This window comes from Phocoena phocoena, chromosome 2, assembly GCF_963924675.1.
Source record: "Phocoena phocoena chromosome 2, mPhoPho1.1, whole genome shotgun sequence".
NCBI lineage: Eukaryota > Metazoa > Chordata > Mammalia > Artiodactyla > Phocoenidae > Phocoena > Phocoena phocoena.
In genome coordinates, this window is record NC_089220.1 from 38,671,096 (window position 1) to 38,698,681 (window position 27,586).

A 27,586-nucleotide genomic window follows, 5' to 3' on the forward strand; every position below is an offset into this window, starting at 1 on the left:
CTGTTCAACTTCAGTAATTTCTACTACTGTCTTCCAGCTCACTGATCATTCCTCTGTGTCATCTAATCTACTGTTGAATCCTTCTAATGTATTTTTTATTTCAGTTATTGTATTCCTCAGATTTGTTTGATTCTTCTTTATATTTTGTAACTCTTTGTTAAGCTTTTCATTCCATTCATCCATTTTTCTCCTGAATTTTTGGAGCATCTTTATGACTATTACCTTGAACTCTTTATTGGGTAGATTGTTTATCTCCACTTCACTTAGCTTTTCTTCTGGGGTTTTATCTTGTTCCTTCATTTGGAACATATTTCTCTGTCACCTCATTTCACCTAATTCACTGTTTTTATTTCTATTTGGTAAGTTGGTCATGTTTTCCAATCATGGAGAAGCAACCTTATGCAGGAGATGTTTTGTGGGGGCCAATAGCACACCCTCATCTGGGGACCAGAGCTATATGCTCTAATGGTGCCTTCTATGTGTGCTACATGGGTTCTTTTTCTGTGGTTCACTGGCTATTGTGGGCACACCAGTAGGTGTGGCTGGCCCCTGGTCTGGTTGGTTGCCAGGCCCTGCCTTGTGTAAAGGCTGCTGGTGGAAGGGGTTTGGTCCTGGCACAGCTGGCTGCACAGCTAGTGAAATCCAGGGTCTGATGCTATCCTGCTGTTGGGTCATGGTCATGAAGTAGCTTTCTTCCTAGCCCCAGAGGTCCTATGGCTAGTTCTGGCCCATTTGTGTTTGGATCCAGGTCCCTACATGGTTGGCTGCAGAGCTGGGGGTCCCATGGTTAGTTGGCCTGTTGGTGGCCCATTACGATCCAGGAGCTGATGTTGCCCTGCTGGTAGATGGGACCAGATCCCAGGCCACTGGCTGAGGGACCAAGTTTTCCTGGGGCTGGTGTCCACCTACCAGTGTGCAGAGCTAGGTCCTGAGTCTCTGGCTTTAGGGCCCTGGATGTCCGGTATTTGGGATTGAATTGCTGGTGGCCAGTACAAGGTAGTTTCAGAGCTGGTTCCCACCCACTGATGGCCATAGCCAGGCCCTGGGGTCTCTGGCTGCAGGGGACTTTGGGTGCTAGAGCTGGTCTTGGCCTGCTGGTAGGCCAGGCTAGGGCACAAATGGTTCTGGGAAAGGTGCTCTCATGCTGGTGGGTGGACTGGGTCCAGATATGGCTGCTGTGGGGCCATGGTGGTCCAAGGGTTGGTATCCACCCACTGGTGTATAGGGCCAGGGCCCAGGTGAACCCTAGGGCTGGTGTCCACCAACTGATGAGTGAGGCCAGTCCCGGGACTAATGACCGCCCACTGGTGGGCAGAGTTGAACAGCACACTCTCTTGATTACTGTAAAGTCTGTATATTAAGTCTTGTAATAGATTATGGTTAGTCCTCCCATGTTGTTCTTTTTTTTTTTTTCCTGAATTGTATTCGATATCTAGTTCTTTTGCCTTTCCAAATAGATTTTAGAATCGAACTGTTGATGTCTACAAAAGAGTTTGCAGAGATTGTGATCAGGATTGCATTTGATATTTTCTCACATTGGGGAGGATTCACATATTAATAATGAGACTTCTCATCCATGAATATGATACCTATTTCCATTTCTTTGGAAAATCTTTTCTTTCATCAGTGTCTTGTAGTGTTCATACAAATTGTATGCAAATTTGATTAGATTTATACTTAAGTATTTAATTTTATTTTGTGCTTTTATTGCTGATTATTAATTTAGATCCACATGGTGGTTTTTAAATTTTAAAATTTGTTACAGTTTTCCATTGCAGCTACATAGGTATATGACCTTGTGTCCTGTATTCTTGCTAAATTCACTTATAGGTTCTAGGAGATTTCTTGTAGCTTTTTTGAAAATTTTGAAGTAGAAAATCACATTATCTAAAATAAAGAGACTTTTATTTCTTCCTTTTTTAAAAATTAATTTATTTTTTGGCTATGCTGGGTTTTCATTGCTGGGTGCAGGCTTTCTCTAGTTGCGGCGAGCAGGAGCTACTCTTCGTTGCGGTGCACAAACTTATTGTGGTGGCTTCTCTTGTTGCAGAGCATGGGCTCTAGGCACGCGGGCTTCAGTAGCTGTGGTGTGCAGGCTCAGTAGTTGTGGCTCATGGGCTGTAGAGCACAGGCTCAATAGTTGTGGTGCATGGGCTTCGTTGCTCCACGGCATGTGGGTTCATCCCGGACCAGGGCTCAAACCCATGTCCTCTGCCTTGGCAGGCAGATTCTTAGCCACTGTGCCACCAGTCTCTCTTCCTTTCTAATCTGTATGCATTTTGTTTATTTTTATTGTCTTGTTGCCTATGAGGACTTTTTATACAGTATCAAAGAAGATGGGTGAAAACAAACATCCTTACCTTTTCCTAAACTTAGGGGGGAACATTCAGTATCTAACCATTCAATATGATATTATCTGTAGGATTTTTATTTTTAGCCACTTTTAGTGTAGGGAGATTTACTTGTATTCTTATTTTACTGAAAGATTTTATTAAGAAAGAACTAAGAATTTTTAAAATGCTTTTCCTGCATCTATTGATATCATTATGTGGTTTCTTTACTTAATCTGCTAATAGAGTGATACTTTTATTTTTTAGAATATGGAAAATTTTAGAATTTGCATTTCTGGGATCAATCCCACTTCATCATGATGCTCAATCCCTTTTATATAATGCTGTCTCTGATTTGCTGGTAGGTTGTTGAGACTTATTGTGTCTGAGTTACTGAAAGATATTGGCTATTAATTTAATTTTCTTATAATGTCTTAGGCTTTAGTACCAGGATGATGCTGGGTTGATAAAATGAGGACGTGTCCTTTCCTATTTTAAGGAAGTCATTTGTAGAATTGATATTCTTGCTTAAATGCTTGAAAGAATGTGTCAGTGAAACCATCTGTGCCTGTAGTTTTCTTTTTTGAAAGATACATAACTTTACATTCAATTTATTTCATTCTGTACGTGACTGTGGGTTATTTATTTATTCCTGAGTGCATTCAGACAGACTAGAAATGGTCTAGTTCATCTAAATTATTGAATTTATCAGCATAGAGTTATCTGTACAATTCCCTTATCCTTTTAATTTCTGTAGGATCAATAATAATTTCTCTTCATTCATTCATGGTATTGTTAATTTTTTCTTAGCCTGGCTAGAAGTTTATAAATTTTATTGACTCTTCAAAGAAAAACTTATAGTTACATTGATTTTCTGTTTTTGATTTTATTGGTATCTGTAAAATTTTTCATTATTTCCTTCCTTATGCTTATTTATGTTTAACTGCTCTTGTTTTTCTCATTTCTCAAAGTATAAACTTAATTTATGGATTTTAGATCTATCTTGTTATCTGATGTATACATTTAATGCTGTAAATTGCCCTCTGATGGCATCACACAAATTTTGATGTATATTTATTTTTATTCCATTCAAAATATTTTTAAAATTTCATTTAGTCTTTTACTTTGAACTATAAATTATGTAGAACTGTACTACTGGGTGTCCAAATATTTATGGATTTTCCTGTTATCCTTTGATTTCTAGTTTAATTAGCTTATCTATTGACCTCTAGTTTAATTGCAGTGTGAATATGTGTTCTGCTCTTGTTGTATTCAGCTTTCTATTAATGTCAGGTTTATTTGGTTGATAATTTTGCCCACATCTTTTCTATCCTTAATGATTTTCTTTATACTTATTCTATCCATTACTGAGAGAGGAATTTTTACATCCATAAGGATAATGGTAGATTTGTCTATTTCTCCTTTCTGTTCTATCAGTTTTTGCTTCATTTGAAGTTCTGTTGTTTTTTTAAATACACATCAGTATTTTTCATATATAATATTTTTAAATTCTGCAACTTAGTATGTCTCATATTATTATAGCCACCCCAGCTTCCATTTTCATTAGTGTTGGAATGGTATATGTATTTCCACCTCAGCACTTTTAATATGTTTATGTAGACACACTATAATGGGTCTTGCTTTTTTATCCAATTTGAAAATTTCTGTCTTTTAAATCATTAGTATAGACAGCTCATGTTTAATATAATTATTGACATTGTTGAATTCCACCATGTTACTCTTTATTTTGTGCCACTTTCGTCTTTGTTATTTTCTCTTTTTCTCTGCCTGATTTCAAACTAATTGTACATTTTTATGATTTCAATTTACCTCCACTATTGGTTATTATCACTGTTTATACCTCTTGAGAAAAATAATTTTAATAGTTCTTGTATGGTTTACAATACACATTTTTAATATCACAGTTTACCTTTAAATATTATACTTCTTAATATATAGTGTAAGAACCTACAACAATTTATTTTTAATTCATTTATATAATCTTTTTGACATTATTTTATATTTTTGTATGTGCCATAAGTCTATAATATATTGTTGCTATTTCTGCCGTAGACAATTATCTTTTAAAACACTTAAAAATGGGGCTTCCCTGGTGGTGCAGTGGTTGACAGTCCACCTGCCAATGCAGGGGACAGGGGTTCGTGCCCCGGTCTGGGAAGATCCCACATGCCGCGGAGCGGCTGGGCCCGTGAACTATGGCTGCTGAGCCTGTGCCTCTTCTCCACAATGGGAGAGGCCACAACAGTGAGAGGCCCGCGTACCAAAAAAACAAAAAACAAAAAAAACTTAAAAATGAGAAAATAATATGTTTTTATATTTACCTTTATTTTAATCATTATTGGAGCTCTTTATAATCTTTTTGTAGATCCACATTCCTGCCTGGTATAAATTTCCTACTGACTGAAAATCTTTCAATAAAATTTCTAAATGCACAAATCTCAAAGCAATGAATTCTCCCTTCTCTGTTTTTTTGAAACAGCTTTTATTTTGCCGTCATTTTTGGAATATATTTTTGCTGAATATAGAATTCTCAGCTGATAGTTTTCTTTCATTACTTTAAAAATATCATTCCTTTTTCTCCTGGCTTGATTAGTTTCTGACAATAAGTATGCTGTAATTCCTATTTTTGCTTCTTTGTAATGTTTCTTTTTTCTTAACATCTTTATTGGAGTATAATTGCTTTACAATGGTGTGTTAGTTTCTGCTTTAAACAAAGTGAATCAGCTATACATATACATATATCCCCATATCTCCTCCCTCTTGTGTCTCCCTCCCACCCTCCCTATCCCACCCCTCTAGGTGGTCACAAAGCACCGAGCTGATCTCCCTGTGCTATGTGGCTGCTTCCCACTAGCTATCTGTTTTACGTTTGGTAGTGTATATATGTCCATGCCACTATCTCACTTTGTCACAGCTTACCCTTCCCCCTCCCCATATCCTCAAGTCCATTCTCTAGTAGGTCTGTGTCTTCATTCCCATCTTACCCCTAGCTTCTTCATGACCTCTTTTTTTTTCTTAGATTCCGTATATATGTGTTAGCATACGGTATTGGTCTCTCTCTTTCTGACTTACTTCACTCTGTATGACAGACTCTAGGTCTATCCACCTTCTTACAAATAGCTCAATTTTGTTTCTTTTTATGGCTGAGTAATATTCCATCATATATATCTGCCACATCTTCTTTATCCATTCATCCGATGATGGACACTTAGGTTGTTTCCATCTCTGGGCTATTGTAAATAGAGCTGCAATGAATATTTTGGTACATGACTCTTTTTGAATTGTGCTTTTCTTAGGGTATATGCCCAATAGTGGGATTGCTGGGTCGTATGGTAATTCTATTTTTAGTTTTTTAAGGAACATCCATACTGTTCTCCATAGTGGCTGTATCAATTTACATTCCCACCAACAGTGCAAGAGTGCTCCCTTTTCTCCACACCTTCTCCAGCATTTATTGTTTCTAGATTTTTTGATGATGGTGTGAGATGTGTGAGATGATATCTCATTGTAGTTTTGATTTCCATTTCTCTAATAATTAATGATGTTGAGCATTCTTTCATCTGTTTGTTGGCAATCTGTATATCTTCTTTGGAGAAATGTCTATTTAGATCTTGTGCCCATTTTTGGATTGGGTTGTTTGTTTTTTTTGATATTGAGCTGCTTGTATATTGTGGAGATTAATCCTTTGTCAGTTGCTTCATTTGCAAATAGTTTCTCCCATTCTGAGGGTTGTGTTTGCATCGTGTTTATGGTTTCCTTCGCTGTGAAAAAGCTTTTAAGTTTCATTAGGTCCCATTTGTTTAGTTTTGTTTTTATTCCATTTCTCTAGGAGGTGGGTCAAAAAGGATCTTGCTGTGATTTATGACATAGAGTGTTGTGCCTAGGTTTTCCTCTAAGAGTTTGATAGTGTCTGGCCTTACATTTAGGTGTTTAATCCATTTTGAGTTTATTTTTGTGTATGGTGTTAGGGAGTGTTCTAATTTCATACTTCTACATGTAGCTGTCCAGTTTTCCCAGCACCACTTATTGAAGAGGCTGTCTTTTCTCCACTGTATATTCTTGCGTCCTTTATCAAAGATAAGGAGACCATATGTCTGTGGGTTTATCTCTGGGCTTTCTATCCTGTTCCATTGATCTATATTTCTGTTTTTGTGCCAGTACCATACTGTCTTTATTACTGTAGCTTTGTAGTATAGTCTGAAGTCAGGGAGCCTGATTCCTCCAGCTCCATTTTTCGTTCCCAACATTGCTTTGGATATTCAGGGTCTTTTGTGTTTCCATACAAATTGTGCATTTTTTTTGTTCTAGTTCTGTGAAAAATGCCAGTGGTAGTTTGATAGGGATTGCATTAAATCTGTAGATTGCTTTGGTTAGCAAAGTCATTTTCACAATGTTGATTTTTCCAATCCAAGAACATGGTATATTTCTCCATCTACTTGTATTATCTTTAATTTCTTTCATCAGTGTCTTATAATTTTCTGGGTACAGATCTTTTGTCTCCTTAGGTAGGTTTATTCCTAGATATTTTATTCTTTTTGTTGCAGTGGTAAATGGGAATGTTTTTTTAATTTCACTTTCAGATTTTTCATCATTAGTGCATAGGAATTCAGGAGATTTCTGTGCATTAATTTTGTATTCTGATACTTTACCAAATTCATTTATTAGGTCTAGTAGTTTTCTGGTAGCATCTTTAGGATTCTCTATGTATAGTATCATGTCATCTGCAAACAGTACAGCTTTACTTCTTTTCTGATTTGGATTCCTTTTATTTCTTTTTCTTCTCTGAGTGCTGTGGCTAAAACGTCCAAAAATATGTTGATTAATAGTGGTCAGATTGGGCAACTTTGTCTTATTCCTGATCTTAGTGGAAATGCTTTTAGGTTTTCACCATTGAGGATGATGTTGGCTGTGGATTTATCATATATGGCCTTTATTATGTTGAGGAAATTTCCCTTCTCTGCCTACCTTCTGGAGGGTTTTTATTATAAATGGGTGTTGAATTTTGTCAGAAGCTTTCTCTGCATCTATTGAGATGACCATATGGATTTTCTCCTTCCATTTGTTAATATGGTGCATCACATTGATTGATTTGCATATATTGAAGAATCCTTGCATTCCTCGAATAAACCACAGTTGATCATGGTGTATGATCCTTTTAATGTACTGTTGGATTCTGTTTGCTAGTATTTTATTGAGGACTTTTGCATCTATGTTCATCAGTGATATTGGCCTGTAGTTTTCTTTCTTTGTGACATCCTTGTCTCCTTGTGGTATCAGGGTGATGGTGGCCTCCTAGAATGAGTTTGAGAGTGTTCCTCCCTCTGTTTATTTTGGAAGAGTTTGAGAAGGATAGGTGTTAGCTCTTCTCTAAATGTTTGATAGAATTTGCCTGTGAAGCCATCTGGTCCTGGGCTTTTGTTTGTTGGAAGATCTTTAATCACAGTTTCAATTTCATTACTTGTGATTGGTCTGTTCATATTTTCTATTTCTTCCTGGTTAAGTCTTGGCAGGTTGTGCATTTCTAAGAATTTGTCCATTTCTTCCAGGTTGTCCATTTTATTGTTATAGAGTTGCTTGTAGTAATGTCTCATGATCCTTTGTATTTCTGCAGTGTCAGTTGTTACTTCCCCTTTTTCATTTCTAATTCTATTGATTTGAGTCTTTTCCCTTTTTTTCTTGATGATTCTGGCTAATGGTTTATCGTTGTATCATCTCAAAGACCCAGCTTTTAGTTTTATTGATCTTTGTTATCGTTTCCTTCATTTCTTTTTCATTTATTTCTGATCTGATCTTTATGATTTCTTTCCTTCTGCTAACTTTGGGGTTTTTTTTTTTTGTTCTTCTTTCTCTAATTGCTTTAGGTGTAAGGTTAGGTTGTTTATTTGAGATGTTTCTTATTTCGTAAGGTAGGATTGTATTGCTATAAACTTTCCTCTTAGAACTGCTTTTGCTGCATCCCATAGGTTTTGAGTCATCATGTTTTCATTATCATTTGTTTCTAGGTATTTTTTTATTTCTTCAGTGATCTCTAGGTTATTAAGTAGTGTATTGTTTAGCCTCCATGTGTTTGTAGTTTTGACAGATCTTTTCCTGCAATTGATATATAGTCTCATAGTGTTGTGGTTGGAATAGATACTTGGTACGATTTCAGTTTGCTTAAATTTACCAAGGCTTGATTTGTGACCCAAGATATGATCTATCCTGGAGAATGTTCCATGAGCACTTGAGAAAAATGTGTATTCTGGTGTTTTTTGATGAAATGTCCTATAAATATCAATTAAGTCCATCTTGTTTAATGTATCATTTAAAGCTTGTGTTTCCTTATTTTCATTTTGGATGATCTGTCCATTGGTGAAAGTGGAGTGTTAAAGTCCCCTACTATGATTGTGTTACTGTCAATTTCCCCTTTTATGGCTGTTAGCATTTTCCTTATGTATTGAGGTGCTCCTGTGTTGGGTGCATAAATATGTACAATTGTTATATCTTCTTCTTGGATTGATCCCTTGATCATTATGTAGTTTCCTTCTTTGTCTGTTCTAATAGTCTTTATTTTAAAGTCTACTTTGTCTGATATGAGAATTGCTAGTCCAGATTTCTTTTGATTTCCATTTGCATGGAATATGTTTTTCCATCCTCTCACTTTCAGTCTGTATGTGTCTCTAGGTCTGAAGTGGGTCACCTGTAGACAGCAAACATATGGGTCTTGTTTTCGTATCCATTCAGCCAATCTGTGTCTTTTGGTGGGAGCATTTAGTCCATTTACATTTAAGGTAATTATTGATATGTATGTTCCTATTCCCATTTTCTTAATTGTTTTGGGTTTGTTATTGTAGGTCTTTTCCTTGTCTTGTGTTTCTTGCCTAGAGAAGTTCCTTTAGCAGTTGTTGTAAAGCTGGTTTGGTGGTGCTGAGCTCTCTCAGCTTTTGCTTGTTTGTAAAGGTTTTAATTTCTCCATCAAATCTGAATGAGATCCTTGCTGGGTAGAGTAATCTTGGTTGTAGGTTTTTCTCCTTCATCACTTTAAATATGTCCTGCCACTCCCTTCTGGCTTTCAGAGTTTCTGCTGAAAGATCAACTGTTAACCTTATGGGGATTCCCTTGTGTGTTATTTGTTGTTTTTCCCTTGCTGCTTTTAATATGTTTTCTTTGTATTTAATTTTTGATAGTTTGATACATATGTGTCATGGCGTGTTTCTCCTTGGATTTATCCTTTATGAGACTCTCTGTGTTTCCTGGACTTAACTATTTCCTTTCCCATATTAGGGAAGTTTTCAATGATAATCTCTTCAAATATTTTCTCAGTCCCTTTCTTTATCTCTTCTTCTTCTGGGACCCCTACAATTCGAATGTTGGTGTGTTTATTGTTGTCCCAGAGGTCTCTGAGACTGTCCTCAGTTCTTTTCATTCTTTTTTCTTTATTCTGCTCTGCAGTGTTATTTCCACTATTTTATCTTTCAAGTCACTTATCCGTTCTTCTGCCTCAGTTATTCTGCTATTGATCCCTTCTAGAGTATTTTTAATTTCATTTATTGTGTTGTTCTTCATTGCTTGTTTCCTCTTTAGTTCTTCTAGGTCCTTGTTAAAGGTTTCTTGCATTTATTCTATTTCCACAATTTTGGATCATCTTTACTATCATTATTTTGAATTCTTTTTCAAGTAGACTGCCTATTTCCTCTTCATTTGTTAGGTCTGGTGGGTTTTTACCTTGCTTCTTCATCTGCTGTGTGTTTTTCTGCCTTCTCATTTTGCTTATCTTACTGTGTTTGGGGTCTCCTTTTTGCAGACTGCAGGTTCGTAGTTCCCGTTGTTTTTGGTGTCTGTCCCCAGTGGTTAAGGTTGGTTCAGTGGGTTGTGTAGGCTTACTGGTGGAGGGGACTAGTGCCTGTGTTCTGGTGGATGAGGCTGGATCTTTCTGGTGGTGTGTTTTGGGGTGTCTGTGGCCTTATTATGATTTTAGGCAGCCTCTCTGCTAATGGATGGAGTTGTGTTCCTGTCTTGCTAGTTGTTTGGCATAGGGTGTCCAGCACTGTAGCTTGCTGGTCGTTGGGTGAAGCTGGGTCTTGGTGTTGAGTTGGAGATCTCTGGGAGATTTTTGCCATTTGATATTATGTGGAGCTGGGAGGACTCTTGTGGACTAGTGTCCTGAAGTTGGTTCTCCCACCTCAGAGGCAGAGCCCTGACTCCTGGGCTGGAGCACCAAGAGCCTTTCATCCACATGGCTCAGAATAAAAGGGAGAAAAAGTAGAAAGAAAGAGGATAAAATAAAGTAGGATAAAATAAAATAAATTTATTAAAATTAAAAAAATATGAAAAAAGTAAAGAAAAAATGAAAAAAAGAATGAATGGACAGAATCCTAGGACAAATGGTGAAAGCAAAGCTATACAGACAAAATCTCACACAGAAGCATACACATACACACATACACACTCACAAAAAGAGGAAAAGGGGGAAAAATAATATATCTTGCTCCCAAAGTCCACCTTTTCAATTTGGGATGATTCGTTGTCTATTCAGGTATTCCACAGATGCAGGGTACATCAAGTAGATGATTGAGCTTTAATCCGCTGCTTTTGAGGCTGCTGGGAGAGATTTCCCTTTCTCTTCTTTGTTCTCACAGCTCCCGGGGTTCAGCTTTAGATTTGGCCCCTCCTCTGCGTGTAGGTCGCCTGAGGGCATCTGTTCTTTGCTCAGACAGGACAGGGTTAAAGGAGCCGCTGATTCAGTGGCTCTGGCTCACTCAGGTTGGTGGGAGGGAGGCGTACGGAATGCAGGGCAAGCCTGCGGCGTCAGAGGCCGGTGTGACGTTGCACTAGCCTGAGGCACACCATACGTTCTTCCGGGTAAGTTGTCCCTGGATCATGGGACCCTGGCAGTGGCAGGCTGCACAGGCTCCCTGGAGGGCAGGTGGGAATAGTGACCTGTGCTTGCACACAGGCTTCTTGGTGGCGGCAGCAGCAGCAGCCTTAGCATCTCATGCCCGTCTCTGGTGTCCGCGCTGATAGCCGTGGCTCGGGCCCGTCTCTGGAGGTCCTTTAAGCAGTGCTCTGAATCCCCTCTCCTCATGCACCAGGAAACAGAGAGGTAAGGAAATGTCTCTTGCCTCTTTGGCAGCTCCAGACTTTTTCCCAGACTCCCTCCCGGCTAGCCATGGTGCACTAGTCCCTTCAGGCTGTGTTCACGCCACCATCCCCAGATCTCTCCCTGGGATCCGACCGAAGCCCGAGCCTCAGCTCCCAGCCCTCTCCCGCACCAATTCTCTTTGTGGGAATCTCTCCGCTTTGCCCTCTGCACCCCTGTTGCTGCGCTCTCCTCCGTGGTTCTGAAGCTTCCCCCCTCCTCCACCCACAGTCTCCGCCCACAAAGGGGCTTCCAGTGTGTGGAAACCTTTCCTCCTTCACAGCTCCCTCCCACTGGTGCAGGTCCCATCCCTATTCTTTTGTCTCTGTCTTTTCTTTTTTCTTTTGCCCCACCCAGGTACATGGGGAGTTTCTTGCCTTTTGGGAGGTCTGAGGTCTTCTGCTAGCATCCAGTAAGTGTTCTGTAGGAGTTGTTCTGCATGTAGATGTATTTCTGATGTATCAGTGGGGAGGAAGGTGATCTCCGTGTCTTACTCTTCTGCCATCTTCTCCTGTCTACCCTGTAATGTTTCCTTTCTTTTTTTTTTTTCTCTAGCTATCTTGAAGATTTTCTCTTTAGTTTTGGTTTCTTTAGATATTTCTGGTTTTGGCCTTCTATGATCTTCTTGTGTTTATGGTTCATGTATTTCATGACTTTTCAAAAGTCCCCAGTGATTATTGCTTCAAATACTTATTTTGCTCATTTCTGTCTCCTCCTTCTCAATTTTCTGTTACACATATTGTATTATATGATATCATTCCACATCTTTTGGATGATCTCAACTTTTTTAAAAAAAGCACTTTTTTTTTCTTTGTGTTTCAGTTTGGGTAATACCTAATTACCTATCATCAAGTTCACAGATTCTTTCTTTTGCTGTACCAGTTCTACTGACAGGTCAATGGGAAGTAATTCTTTATCTCAGTTACATTATCATCATCACCATCATCATCATCATCACCATCATCATCATTTTTGCCCACTGGTTATGTTATATAATTATAAGTGATGTGCATTGGAAGTTCATGAAGAAGATTTACATTTTTACTCGGGTAGACATCTTACATCAGAAATGGCAGATTTTTTTCATATATGCTTTTCTCTCTGCTCAAAATATCTCAATATCCATGTTATAGAAACTATTTGGATAGCTGTTATTTTTAACTTGATAATACTATTATTTTTACAAATGAATATGCATATCTTTTACTTTACACATATTTTAACAAATACACTGGAGGAATGGAATTTATATATCTTAATTACTCATTGCATTCACTAGAGTAATGCCCAGGTTACACTGGCATTCCTATAAATGAGATATAGACTCAAGACTATTTCTCATGTAGCATAGCAAGCGACTTATGTCAAGAATCTTTCTTTTTCTAATTTTTCTGTTAACTGTTCTTTCAGTGTTGAATGTATTCAAACTAGAGAATACTAAACATGAGTATTTTTTAATTGAATGAAAGATTCTTTAAATTATATAGTGCTTTACAGTTATCAAAAGTTTCACACATGTAATTTCATATAATCCCATAATATCTCATTTTTTCTCCTACCCCTATATTACCCCACTCCCCTTCCCTCTCCATGCTGGTAACCACTAGTCTGTTCTCTGTATCTGTGAGTCTGCTGCTTTTTTGTTTTATTCACTAGTTTGTTGTATTTTTTTAGATTCCACATATGTGATATCATACAGAATTTGTCTTTATCTGTCTGACTTATTTCACTTAGCATAATACCCTTCAAGTCCATTCATGTTGTTGCAAGTGGCAAAATTTCATTCTTTTCTATGGCTGAGTAGTACTCCACTGTGTATATATATGTCACATCTTCTTTATCCATTCATTTGTTGACGGACACTTAGGTTTATCTCAGTTACAACATCATCATCATCATCATTTCTATTTTACTCTTATAGTATCACCATTTTGATGAAATCCCCCATTTTTTATGCACTCTGTACACTATTTTCACTACAGCCTTTAGCATATTAATCATAGTTATTTGATTCATAGAATTCATAGAATTCACTGTTCTATAGTTCCATCATCTGAGTCATCTCTGAATCATGTTCTGTAGATTACTTTCTCTTGACAGTGTTCTTTTCTTCCTCCTTTTATCTTATTTGTAATTGGATGTCTGTGAAGAAAGTAGAGACAGAGATAAATCACCTCATTTCTTCTACCAAATCATTAGCATTGTTTGTTGAATCAATCTAAGCAGAAGTGTGTTGTGTTTGGGATTTGTTATTGAAATTGTTTCTTTCAGAGCCTAGCTGGATTCCAGTTCTTCTAGTGTTATGTATGCTTAGGGTGGGAGCTTGGATGAATATGAGTTTTCCCAATGATGCCTTCCCAGTCTCAGCCTTTAACCTTGCCTACGAATGTGCACCATGAAGGGAGTCTCTTTGCTATTGCTATGCTCCCCTTTGTGGACTGCTGTTGCTTATTGCTTGATGATGGCTAGTCTGGTGGTGGAGTAATAGGATACCCTGTCTTCTTTCTCCTGCTTGTGTCTTTGGGGTGGAGTTTTCTCAGTGATCCTCCCATGTTTCCTGTGGTGGTCTAACTCTGCCTCATATCTTTGATGTGTCATGTAGGTGTAAGATTTTTGTGTCTTTTCTCAGTGTTGGAAGATCTCTACCATTATTGTTATAAGATCACAGTCCCAGGACTGCTTCTGGTCTACCTTTAATGGTAGATTTTTGGTTCCTTAACCTTTCCCTATGTGCAGTGTACCCTAGGGTTGACAGAATTTGCTACTCCTTCCCAGCAGCTTGGGCTTTTTATTTTATTTTCAGGAAAAAATTTTTGGTAGTGCTTTATGCCTTTCCCACAGCAGCTTCCACTCTCCTTATGGAGGTCTTTGTGACAAGGGAGGCGGTCTGCCACTAATATTTTCCACATGTGCCCAGCAGATGTATATTAAGAAAGCTTGCATTCCTCATTACTCTGACATTTTGAATAGCAGGGGGACCTTTATTATTGTCATAATACTCCATTATGCTATGCTCCCCTTGGTGAACTGCTGACCTTTTCTTAAATCAAATTGTGTTCTTTTCTAAATGAACAGGTTAATGCACTAGTTATAAGAGGAGCAGAGTTCCTAAGGGTTACTGCTATGTCTGTGTTTGTCCTCATGCAAGCATATTGTATTTTAACTTTGTTTTGCATTAGCAGATCCCTAATCCTGTTCAAATGACTGAAAGATTAGAGTTCTTATTCCAAATGCTAATTAAATTGTTTCAAATCAGCTGTACTTGCACAAAAAAAATCCCTCTTAAAATGAAAACTGCCATTAACTTAAGTCAAGACTACTCCTGTTGCTGCACATTATTTGGCTTCCCTTCTTTGCTTTTGTAATCATAACAATAATTCTGATTAAAATCTTGCAGTACTCTTCCCCCCCTTTTCCACCTAACCCACATATATGTGCCTGAAGTGATAGTGTGATATAATGTAAAAATAATTGAGTTTAAAATTGTAATACCTGGTTTCTTGAGATCTGCCAATTTATCATTATGGAAGTCACAAAGTGCCTACCCTTAATAGTTTCTATCTGACCACATGGACCAAAAGAATTGAACAGTATTCATTCTGTTAAACAATAAAAAGAGAACTTTGTGGGGACTCGGTGCTTAGAGAAAGAAGTAATAGACCCATTGCCTGCCTCATCTCCTGCCTTTAGTTTCAGGAGCAGGACTTTCCTACAGTAGGCATGATCTCCTTGGGGTAAAGGCCAATGGCATTGGATGTGATAGAGAAGCCTCTTTTGTAAATGTGAACAAAGTTAAGAAAGAGAGTTGAATCACATATCAGGTGTGTCATCCAAAGAAATCAGGTGATTCTTCAGCACCCAACTCCATGACCATGGCAAGTAACTCTTACAGTCATTTCTGACCATTTTTTTTTATTGCAGTCAGGAGAAGTTCATGTTTCCTAAGATGGCCACAATAATTTCTTCCAGTCAGCCAGCCATTTTTTTCTGCCATATAACCTTGCCACTTCTCCATCCTGAGGTGAAATCTAATTCCCTTCTGCTTGAATCTGAGCTGCCTTCAGTGGCAAACTTGTTAGTTATTGAAAGCAGTGAAAGCCATACTACATGAATCTCTAGGCTGAGTTTTGAAAGCTTTGTAGTTTCTGTTTTAGTTTCTTGGAATGCTCAGTCTATAAATAATCTCTCTCTAGATGCCTTTTCTTAGAACCTATCTGCCATTGTGTGATAAATCTGAGACACGTGGAGAGACCAGTGGTAGGTCCTCTTGGTAAAAGTCCAGGCTTTGAGGTATCTTATCCAGTTGCCAGACATAAGAGTGAGAAACCTCCAGATGATTCCTGTTCACATCTATTTGCATCATTCTCAGGCGTTCAGGTCTTCCCACCTGAGACTCTACACACTATGAAACAGAGACAAGTCATTCATTTAGGGTCCTTTCTAAATTCTTGACGTACCGAATCTGTGAGAAAAATAAAATGGTAGTTGATTTATGCCACTAAATTTGTTTGTTGGTCGGTCAGTAATAAATACACAGAACAAAGCAGAAGACCTGATCCTTAGTAGCCATTTACCACAATTTTATTTTACGTAAGAGGTGGACTTATTTCTTACTGGCTAATTTTACCCTAAGACCTGTGTATTTGAAGTAGAAGCAACTTTTAATTGGCTTAAATTATGTATCTTGCTTAGCAAAACAAAAGACAGGTGCTTTTACTGGCCTATCACTTGTGATACCTAAAAGACTATACTCTATTTTTCTCATCTCCAGAAGCACAATAATCACAAAAAGGACTTTAAGCAATTTTCTGAATGACAGATTTTGGTCAAATTTACAGTGTGATTCCTTGACCAGTCATTTCACTAGGTGCTGTTACCATTAATAGATAGAACTTACAGACTTTCTCTTCAATTTCTTTCTAATCTCTTTTCCAATCCCACTTTTAGTGCTCTAGATCAAGCCCCCATTATCTCACTGGGACTATTGCAGTAGCTTCTTAAGAGTCTCCCAAACTCTAATCTTCCTTCAATGCAATTCATCCTGCACACTACTCTTAAACATAACTAACTTACTCAGTTATGGTTAGTCCTTTCTCTTGCTTACAATTCTTTCTGTGGTTTTGTGTTGGAGTCTCCTACAGAGGAAGAACTCTGATGCATTAAATGAAACAAGGAAATTTAAACCATTCTTTCTTCTGTCATCTGGTTCTAGAATATCTAAACAACGATTCCTAAATAATCACTAAGAACTCAGCTCAAGTCCCAGTTAAGAGACAAATATTGCATTCCCTCTCTAGATGTATGAAAAAACCTGAAAAGTTCAAAAGAAGAGTAATATGAAAAACCATAGCCATTAAAATAGACTGTAAATTTAGACTCATTGCTAGAAAGAGGAGAAAAATTTACAGGAACACGTTTTTCCTAATTATATTTCTAAATTACTAATTCGATCAGAATAGATTGATTTTTTATGGTTTTTATACTGCATATAAATTGAATTATGCTGTAGATACTTTTACATATATTTTGCTCAACTATGAGATCCATCTGTATACTTGGAATAACTGTAAATTATTCATTTTAATTCCTGTATAACTGAAGAGAGCAAACTACTGCTCTCAGGCCAGATTTGCCTTGCTGCCTGCATTTATTTCTTTATTTTAACCTATTTTTAAATGAAATATAGTTCACAGCATTATATCAGTTTATAGCATTGTATCAGTTTCAGATGTACAACATAGTGATTCAATATTTTTATAAAGTATACTCCATATAAAGTTTATAAAAATGATGGCTATATTTCCCTGTGTTGTACAATATTATCCTTGTTGCTTATTTATTTTATACATAGTAATTTGTACCTCTTAATTCCCTACACCTATATTGCTCCTCCCCCCTCCCTCTCCCCACTGATAACAACAGTTTGTTCTCTACATCTGTATGTTTCTGTTTTGCTGTATACCTTCATTTGTTTTAAACTTTTTTTCCACATATAAGTGACAAGATAGAGTATTTGTCTTTCTCTGTCTGCTTATTTCACTATGCATAATACTCTCTAGCTCCATCCACATTGTTGCAAAAGGCATAATTTTATTCTTTTTATGGCTGAGTAATATTCCATTGTGTATATATTACCATATCTTCCTTATCCATTCATCTGTTGATGGACACTTAGGTTGCTTCCATATCTTGCTTATTATAAATAATGCTGCTGTAAACATTAGGGTCCATGTATCTTTTCAAATTAGTGTTTTCATTTTCTTTGGATATACACCCAGGATTAGGATGGCTAGAGCATATGGTAGTTCTACTTGTAGTTTTTGAGGAAACTCCATACTGTACTTCATAGTGGCTGCATCAATTTACATTACCAGCAACAATGTACTGGGTTCCCTTTTCTCCACATTCGTGCCAACATTTGTTTTTGATGATAACCATTCTCACAGGTATGAGGTGATATTTCATTTTGATTTGCATTTCTCTGAGGATTAACGATACTGAACATTTTTTCATGTGCCTGTTGGGTGTCTGTATATCTTCTTTGGAAAATTGTCTATTCAGGTCTTCAAGCTATTTTTTAATCAATTTGGTTTTTTGATATTGCATTGTATGATCTGTTTATATACTTTGGATACTAACTCCTTATTGGTCATATTATTTGCAAATATTTTCTCTCTTTCAGTAGGTTGTCTTTACATTTTGTTAGTGATTTCCTTTTCTGTGCAAAACTTTTAACTTTAGTTAGGTCACATGTGTTTGTTTTTGCTTCTGTTCCTTGTGCCTCAGGGGACAGATTCAAAAAGTATTGCTATGATTTATGTGAAGGAGTGTTTTCCCTATGTATGCTTCTAGAATTTTATGGTCTTACATTTAGGTCTTCAATCCATTTTGAATTTATTTTTGTATATGGTGTGAGAAAATATTCTAATTTCATTCTTCTACATGCAACTGTACAGTTTTGCCAGCACAACTATTTGAAGACTGTCGTTTTTCCATTGCATAATCTTGCCTCCACTGTCATAGATTAATTGGCCATAAGTGCATGAGTTTATTTCTGGGTTCTCTATTTTGTTCCATGGATCTATGTGTCTGTTTCTGTGCCAGTAGTATGCTGTTTTGATTACTGTAGCTTTTTAGTATAGCCTAAAGTCAGAAAGCATGATACCTCTAGCCTTGTTCTTTTTTTCTAAAGATTGTTTTGGCAGTTCAGGGCCTTTGGTGGTTCCATATAAGTTTTATGATTATTTGTTCTATTTCTGTGAAAACTATCATGGGTATTTTGATAGGAATTGCATTAAATCTGTAGATTGCTTTGGGTAGTATGGACATTTTAACAATATTAATTCTTCTAATCCTTGAATATGGGGTATATTTACATCTGTTTGTATCATCTTCAGTTTCCTTTATCAGTGTTTTATAGTTTTCAGAATATAGGTCTTTCACCTCCTTGGTTAAGTTTATTCCTAGGTATTTTATTGTTTTTGGTGAGATTTTAAACAGGATTGTTTTCTTTCTTTCTTTTTATGATAGTTTGTTATTAGTGTATAGAAAAGCAACAGATTTCTGCAAATTCATCTTTTATCCTAAAACTTTATTGAATTCATTTATTCTAATAGTTTTTGTGTGGAGATATAGGGTTTTCTGTATATTGTATCATTTCATCTGTGAATAGTGACAGTTTTATTTCTTCCCTTCCAATTTGGATGCCTTTTGTTTCTTTTGCTTGTCTTATTGCTGTGGCTATGACTTCCAATACTATGTTAAACAAAAGTGGATGGAGAGGCGGGGAGGCAGGTGGTGGTGGTGGTGGTATGAATTGGAAGATTGGGATTGATATATATACACTAATATGCATAAAATAGATAACTAATAAGAACCTGCTGTATATAAAAATAATTTTAAAATTCAAAAAAATTTGCAAAGTGGAAAAAAATAAAATACATGAAACAATTGATTATATCAAATGTTGGTGAGGTGGAAGAAACTGAGAATCTTAAAAACCAGAGGTGTAAGTGTGTATAAAGTTTGCTAACATATTTTTATAAAGATATTTGGCAGCTCTAGCAAAATGTGAAATATGAACACATTTGACAAAGCAGTCCCACTTGCAAGAATTTGCCTTCTGAAATAAGTGCAACAGTAAATAAGGATTTAAAAAATGGAGAGAGAAGGAATTCTTGTCTTGTTCTTGATTTTAGAGGAAAGGCCTTCAGCTTTATAACCATTGAGTATGATGTTAGCTATGGGTTTGTCATAAATGGCCTTTATTTTGTTGAGGTACGTTCCCTCTATGCCAAATTTGATGAGACTTTGTATCATGAACAGATGTTGAATTTTTGTCTAATGCTTTTTCTGCATCAATCGAGAAGCTCATGTCATTTTTATCCTTCTTTTTGTTAAGGTAGTATATCACATTCATTTTATGTGTAGAGTGAATCGTCATGGCATACCTGGAATAAATTCCACTTGACCATGGTGTATGACCCTTTATACATATTGTTGAATTCTGTTTGCTACTATTTTGTTGAGGATATTTGCATCTATATTCATCAGATATATTGGCCTGTAATTTTCTTTTTTTGTGTGTCTTTGTCTGGTTTTGGTATCAGGTTAATGGTGGCCTCAGAGAATGAACTTGGGAGAGTTCCCACCTCTTCAAGTTTTTGGAATAGTTTGAGAAGAATAGATATTAGCTCTTCTTTGTTTGGCAGGATTACACTGTGAAGCCATCTGGTTTTGTACTTTTGTTTGCTTGGAGTTTTATAATATTACAGATTCAATTTCACTCTAGTACTCAGTCATTTCAGATTGTCTATTTCTCCCTGATTCAGTACTGGAAGTTTGTATATGTCTAGAAATTTGTCCATTGCTTCAACATTGTCCAGTTTGTTGACATTCAGCTGTAGTATTCTCTAATGATTTTTTGGTATTTCTGTGATATCAGTTGTTATTTCTCCTCTTTCATTTCTTGTTTTGTTCATTTGGCTCCTGTCATTTTTTTTAGATGACCCTACCTAAAGGTTCATCAATTTTGTTTATCTTTACAAAAAAATTATTTCTTGGTTTCATTGATTTTTTCAATTTTTTTTTGGCTCCATTTTGTTTATTTCTTCTCTGATCATTATTCTTTCTTCTACTGACTCTGGGCTTTGTTTTTTCTTCTCTTTCTAATTACTATAGATGGTGGTTTAGGTTGTTTATTTGAGATTTTTCTTGTGTCAGTAGGTAGGCCTGTATCACTATAAACTTCCCTCTCAGAGCTGCTTTGGTTTGGCTGCATCCCATAGATTTTGCAAAGTTGTGCTTCCATTTTCATGTGTCTTGCGGTATTTTTTAATTTCTTCATTGACCCATTGTTTTTTTTAGTAGTATGCTGTTTATTCTACACATTTGTGTTTTCCCCATTTTCCTTCCTGTAATTAATTTTTAGTTTTATACCATTGTGGTCAGAAAAAATACTTGATATTATTCCTGTTCTCTTAAATTTGTTGAGACTTATTTTTTGGCCTACAGTGTGATCTATGCTGGATTAAAGTTCCACATTGAAACAAATGCATATTCTATTCTTTTGGGATGAAATGTCCTGTAGATATCTATGAAGTCTGACCAGTCTAATGTGCCATTTAAGGGCAGTGTTTCCTTATTGATTTTCTGTCTGGATGATCTGTCCATTGATGTAAGAGGGGTGTTAAAGTACCCTACTATTACTGTGTTATTGTCAGTTTCTTTCTTTATGTCTGTTAATATTTGCTTTATATATTTAGGTGCTCCTGTTTTAGGTTCATATTTGTTAACAAGTGTTGTATCTTCTTTTTGCATTAATCCCTTTATCATAATATAATGCCTTTCTTTGTTTTCTTTAATAGACTTTGTTTTAAAGCCTATTTTGTCCAATATGAGTATTGCTACCCCTGCTTTCTGGTCTTTTCCCTTTGCATAAAATATCTTTTTCCATCCCCTCACTTTCAGTCTCTGTGTGTACTTAGTTCTGAAGTGAGTCTCTTGTAAGCAACATATAGATAGGTCTTGTTCTTTTATCCAATCAGCCACCCTTGTCTTTTGAATGGGGCAGTTAGTCCATTGACACTTAAAGTGATTATTGATAGGTATATATTATTGCCGTTTGTTACTTTTTTCTGGTTGTTTTCGTAGTTCTCCTCTGTTCTTCTTCTTTTAGTTTCTTCCCTTGTGGTTTGATGATTTTCTTTAGTGATATGCTTATGTTCCTTTCTCTATAGTTTTCGTGTATCTACTGTAGGTTTTTGATATGTGGTTACCATGGAGTTCATATATGTTGACCTATAACTATATCTGCTAGTTTAAACTGGTAGTTTTTTAAGTTCAAACACATTCTAAAATATCTACATTTTCTACTCCCTTCACCCACATTTTGTGTTTTTGATGTCAAATTTTACATCTTAGTGTTCATCCCTTTCCTGATTATTATAGTTATCATTGTTTTTATAATTTTTGTCTTGTAATCTTTGTAATAGCTTAAGTGGTTGATCCTCAGCCTTTACTACATAATAGCCTTTGCTAGTGGGATTTTGCCTTTCTTATAGATACGACTTCCTGTTATAACATTTTCTTTTCCACTTAGACCATTTAGCATTGTTTAGGGTAGGTTTAGTATTGATTAACTCTTTATTTTTTACTTATATGAGTTCTTCAGCTTTCCTTCAATTCTGACTGATAATCTTGCTGGGTAGAGTACCCTGGATTGCAGGGTTTTGCCTTTTAGCACTTTGAATATATCATGTCACTCCTTTTGTCCTGAAGATTTTCTGCAGAAAAATCATCTGATAACCTTAAGGGATTTCCTTGTATATGACTCTCTGTTTTTCTCTTGCTTCTTTTAGAATTCTTTCTTTAAATTCTGCCACTTTAATTATGATATGTCTTGGTGTGAGTCTGCTTGGGTTCATCTTCTTTGGGACCTTCTGTTTCTATTCTACCTGAATATCTGTTTTCTTCTTCAGGTTTGAAAAGTTTTCAACCATAATTTAATCAAATACATTTTCAACCCTTTTTCTCTTTCTCTTCTCCTTCTGGAACCTCAATGACGTGAATGTTGGTGTACTAGATTTGTCTCAATGGTCCCTTATACTGTTCTTACTTTTGATTTGTCTTTATTTATGCTGTTATGATTGGGTGATCTCCATTATTTTATCTTTTATATCACTTATGTGTTCTTTTGTATCACTTAGTCTGCTCTTCATTCCTTCTAGTGTGTTTTTCATTTCAGTTATTGTATTATTCAATTCTTACTGGTTCTTTTTTATATTTTATTGTTCCTTGTTAAAATTCTCACTATAGGGAGACCACTGTGTGATTTCTAACTTCTAAGACCCAGGTAAGTTCCATATTTTTGAAGCATTCTGATTTACTGTTTCCTAATGCTTCTAACACTTTGGCACACACAAAATAGTACTTGTATGACCCATTGGGATAAATCTACAAAGACAGTAAAAGAGGACATCTTAGGACGCACATTATGAGATAAGACCCATATTCATAAGTAATTTTTCTAAGAGCCAGGGTATCAGGAAACAATTCTGGTTTATATTCATTCAGAAGTGTCACCTTGTGCAGTTGAAGTCTCTACAATAATGGAGAGGAGAAGTTATATGTCTCCTCCTTTCAACCAAAATTTGAATGACCTAAGAGTTCCATTGATGTAAGATGAACATTTGTGTTTATTATACTACAGCAATATTCTATTCTCTGTCTTGCACATTTCCTGAGGTTAATTTTGTTTGTCAAGACAAGAGATCACAGATTTTGCATATGGAAGAGACATCACTGATCCTCTTATAGAAAAGTTTAAAAAATGCTTCCAAAGTTGCCTAACTATTTAGTGGGGACAAAAGAAAAAAGACCAAGAACTAGGACCCATGTACCCTGATCTTTTCATTATACTTTATAGAGTATGGATTTTGCTAGTTCAAAAAAAGGCCGCTGGGCCTGTGCGTCCGGAGCCTGTGCTCTGCAACGGGAGAGGCCACAGTGGTGAGAGGCCCGTGTACCGCAAAAAAAAAAAAAAAAAAAAGTAGTGTCAAGTAGTCCTCACGATGCATCATTTGGGATAGTAGCTAAGGTCAATGTTTATACTGCATTTATAGAATCTCTGATTAAAGTTCAAAATCTATTCCTGCTTTGGGAGCAGTCTTGCTACAACTTAATCATAGGCATTTGATTAGGGAAAGCACATGTAACAATTTGACAGTTTTTAAATATCACATTTTCCTTTCCTAAAGCAATCTGCTCGTACAAGTGTAGCTGAAGCTGCTACAACTGATTTAAGCTAGAATTTATTAGAAGAAGGAACTCTTATATCACCTCCCAAAAGGCCACTGAGGTTGCTAGTCAGTCATTGTAGAGAACAGATTTACCCTGGATCAAAATTTGGATGTACTTAAAATTCATTGTAAAATGAGTCTGTATTTTAGAGGTAGAGGGACTCTAACTGCTAAATCTGGTTAATTGTAATAGCCCAATGTCTCTCAGGCTATCCTACAATTAACATCTCTTTCTTGGCTTTGCAAATGCTGGATGGTTAAATTATGTTCTTTTGTGATCACCTCAGAGAGGCGGGAGGGACTTCCACCTATACCCAAAGTTTAGTTTGGATGTTGAGACTGATGACCACACATTACACTAAGAGGGTATGAGAAAGTTTATTACTCTCCTATGAGGGTGTCTGGGGGAAAATAGAACAGGCTCCCAAGTAGGTTCAGAAATGGCTTGAGAGAACAGGAAAAGAAGACTGGCTTGGTTTTTACTGTAGCTAAGAGGTGAAGCTGAGGTGAGTGTTCCTGCATGTAGCACAGGCCTTGATTAGCTTGAACTTCCCATCAGGGCCAAAGGCAGAGCACCTGAACTTTCTTATCAGCTTGTCTAGCTGTGGGGCAGAAGAGGAAGGGGGCACCAGTGGGACTTGAAAGGTGTCTGCAGGCAAACATCCAAAATGGAGTCAGACTATTACAATTTCATAACTTTTAAGTCACCACCAATACAATTAGCACTAAGTATTACTAATATGACTAGTAAAATGCAAAGAACTTATGGAGAAATACACTCTTTACCAATTCTAGCTAACTGTATAAGAGGTACCAAAATATATTCTAGGGTCTTTTTCACAAGGCTCTGAGGTGTAGTCCTTAGACATAGGCAGGCTGGTCCCTGCCCCAGGCCTCAGGGGCCCCTGTGCTTTGAATTGCCTGTCTTTCTCTGAGTCCCTCCTGACATCTGGACTAGCCTCAATCAGCAGTGCTGTCTATGCAGGGGATCCCAGCTCAGTCCAGGACCCATGTGTTAGGATGCTCCCCAACACTCTACCTTCAACTCCAAAAAGTGATCAGCTGCCCTACGAGCTTTTGCACCTTGTCTGGAGGATGCTCTCCAACACGCTACCTTCAACTCCAAAAAATGGTCAGCTGTCCTACTAGCTTTTGCATCTTGTCTGGTCCACAGTACTTTTTTCTTGGGATGATGGAAGTGTGGGTCACTAATGGTGCTGACTCACTGAATTTCAGTGATGTGATTTTTTACTCATGACAGACAGAGGGAAACAAAGCTTAGGACTCTGGGCTAGTGGTTGTCCACTCCTCCATGTGGGCCTTGAGCTGTGCCCACAGGCTTGAGTTCTCAGCCCCCTGTATTCATCAGTGTTGCCTCAGGTCTACAGCACCCGAGAGTGGCAGAGGTGGAAGCAGGTGTCCTTTACCCCTGTCGCTGGCATCCAGGGGAGTCACCCAACCCCTTCTGCAGGCTCTCCACCACTTACAAGGCCTCCTCTTGTGGAGTGACTTTATCTATCTCCTTTGAGAACTTCTGAAACCATAGCTCTACAATGTCAATGGGCCCTTTCTTATCTCCAGCCCATTTGGTGACACTGTGCTCTCCTAGGTGGGTTGTAAGCCTTGCTAGATGCAGATAAGGGACAGTCTTTCCTTGAGCAAATGGGGTCACTCGTCTCTCCCCTTATCTCTCCTTCTCTCTGGTGGCAATGTGTGGAAGGCAGAGGTGTGGCAAACATTGAAAAAAACCATATTCTTGGAATGTAGTAGTTTTGGATAAAGAGTTTACAAAAAGACATGGTTGGAATGTGTCTTCTGCTGCCTTTACACTATAAAATTCTAAATGGCAAATTTAACATCAGAAAGCTAGAATTCACATTCTCCTACATATTCTGAGTAAGATTTGCATTTGTGGTTTCATCAATAAAGGTCAGTAACCACCTTTGAAAGAGTCATTGGAAGCCAATATCCAAGGGTGGCATGACGCAATGAGGGAATTTCTTGATTAATGATATTACTGGTGTTAGCTAAATGGTAAATTGCTGCAAGAGAATCTATTTTTATCAATACAGTTTCCCAAAGCCATTGCTTCATGAGTTAATAGCATTACTATCTTCTTGTGGTGATAGATATGAAATTAGTTGGGAACAGCATATTGAATAATAAAGTAAGAAATGTTTCCTGGACCTGAACAGAAAGAGATGGCACCTATACACTAGGGAGACTCTCCATGTGCACTGACTGGACAGTAAGCAAATACATAAGCACTACTTCTCTATTATTCCAGAATAAATCACTATCCCTCATAAGGGCCTGCTGGGACTCTGCAAAAATGTTTTTCTGGGGCCCCCTGTACCCTAGAGATAACTCTAGAAAGCAACTTCTAGCAAGAGAATGTGCTTTATAAACTAATAGGTATATTATTGTTAACACAAGAAAGATAAAGAGGAAGAAAGCAGAGATGTTATCTATTCCTGCTTAGTAAAATATGTAAAGTGAGAAGTTAGTAGAATGTAAGTGAGACCAAAATCTGTGTATCACTTCATTGACAGCACAGTGAAGCCCATTGTGAAATGGACATTAGATAGAAGTGAGAATGCTTACATTCATGTATTTAGCAAGAAGAGCATCAAAGGTGATAGGTGACATATATGTGTAAACTTTCAGGGTCCTCATTTCTCAAGGGTCATGCTGGGAGAAAAAGATGGTATGCGAGATTTATCTTCTACACAATGTCTTTTATTTATCACTTTTACATAATAAACCTTGCATAATTTCCATGAAAGATAATTCTGCACCTTTCAACTAGGATATTTCCAAAATTTTAAACATCACTTTATTCTATCATTCAAGAATTTTGTGCTTTGAAACAGATCATGCAAATCTGTTTTCATAGGCTGTTTCATAGGCTGAAAAAATAATTTTAAAAATTAATAAAAGAGATGTATTGTTTACTGGTCGATAAAAAATGGTCTGAGACATATTGATATCTTTATGCTTTCAATTCTTTGTCTCCTGGGATTTTTTTCTTTCTAACATTTGTATTGATTTGTATGCAAAATTAACATCCAGAGAGTCAATATCTAATATTGACTCTATATATATATTAATTATTTCAATAATAATTAATAATTATTGAAATAATTGCAGATTAAAGGACTAGAAGAAACATTTTCTTAATTATGCTCATTATCATAATTAAAATTAATCATACTACTGTATTAGAATAATAAAACTTACAATAAAATTTAACTACTATAGGAATACTACTATAGGAATCATTCACATGGAAATACAAATATTTTAGCTAGTTAGAGACAGAAGGGAGGCATGAAAAACCACACCATGAAGGCAGATTATGATGCTAATTTAAAAAATTAAAGACTAGAAAATCATTGTCTGATTCCTTAACCTTCCATAAGAGAAAAAACTAAAATAACCTGATAAAAACTATCAGGTTACGTATTTAGAAAAAACTAAATACGTAACCTGATAGCACGTGTCACAGTAATGCTACTTAAACCATCCCAGAAAGAACATCTTACTACATATTTAAAAGAATAAAAATACTCTTATTATACTTGTCATATGTATTCATTATGTAAAAATTAGAAAAAAACACATAAACAAAACTAAATTTAAACTAGCCAAATCTGCCCGCAACACATCTTCCAATCCTATACCCTATATGAGTATGTGTTTGATGAATAGACACATATTTATTATGTGTGTTATATTTCATATAAGGTTGTACAACCTACTTTTTTACTCATTACATTAACATCTTCCCATGTAAATTATATGTATCATCAATATCT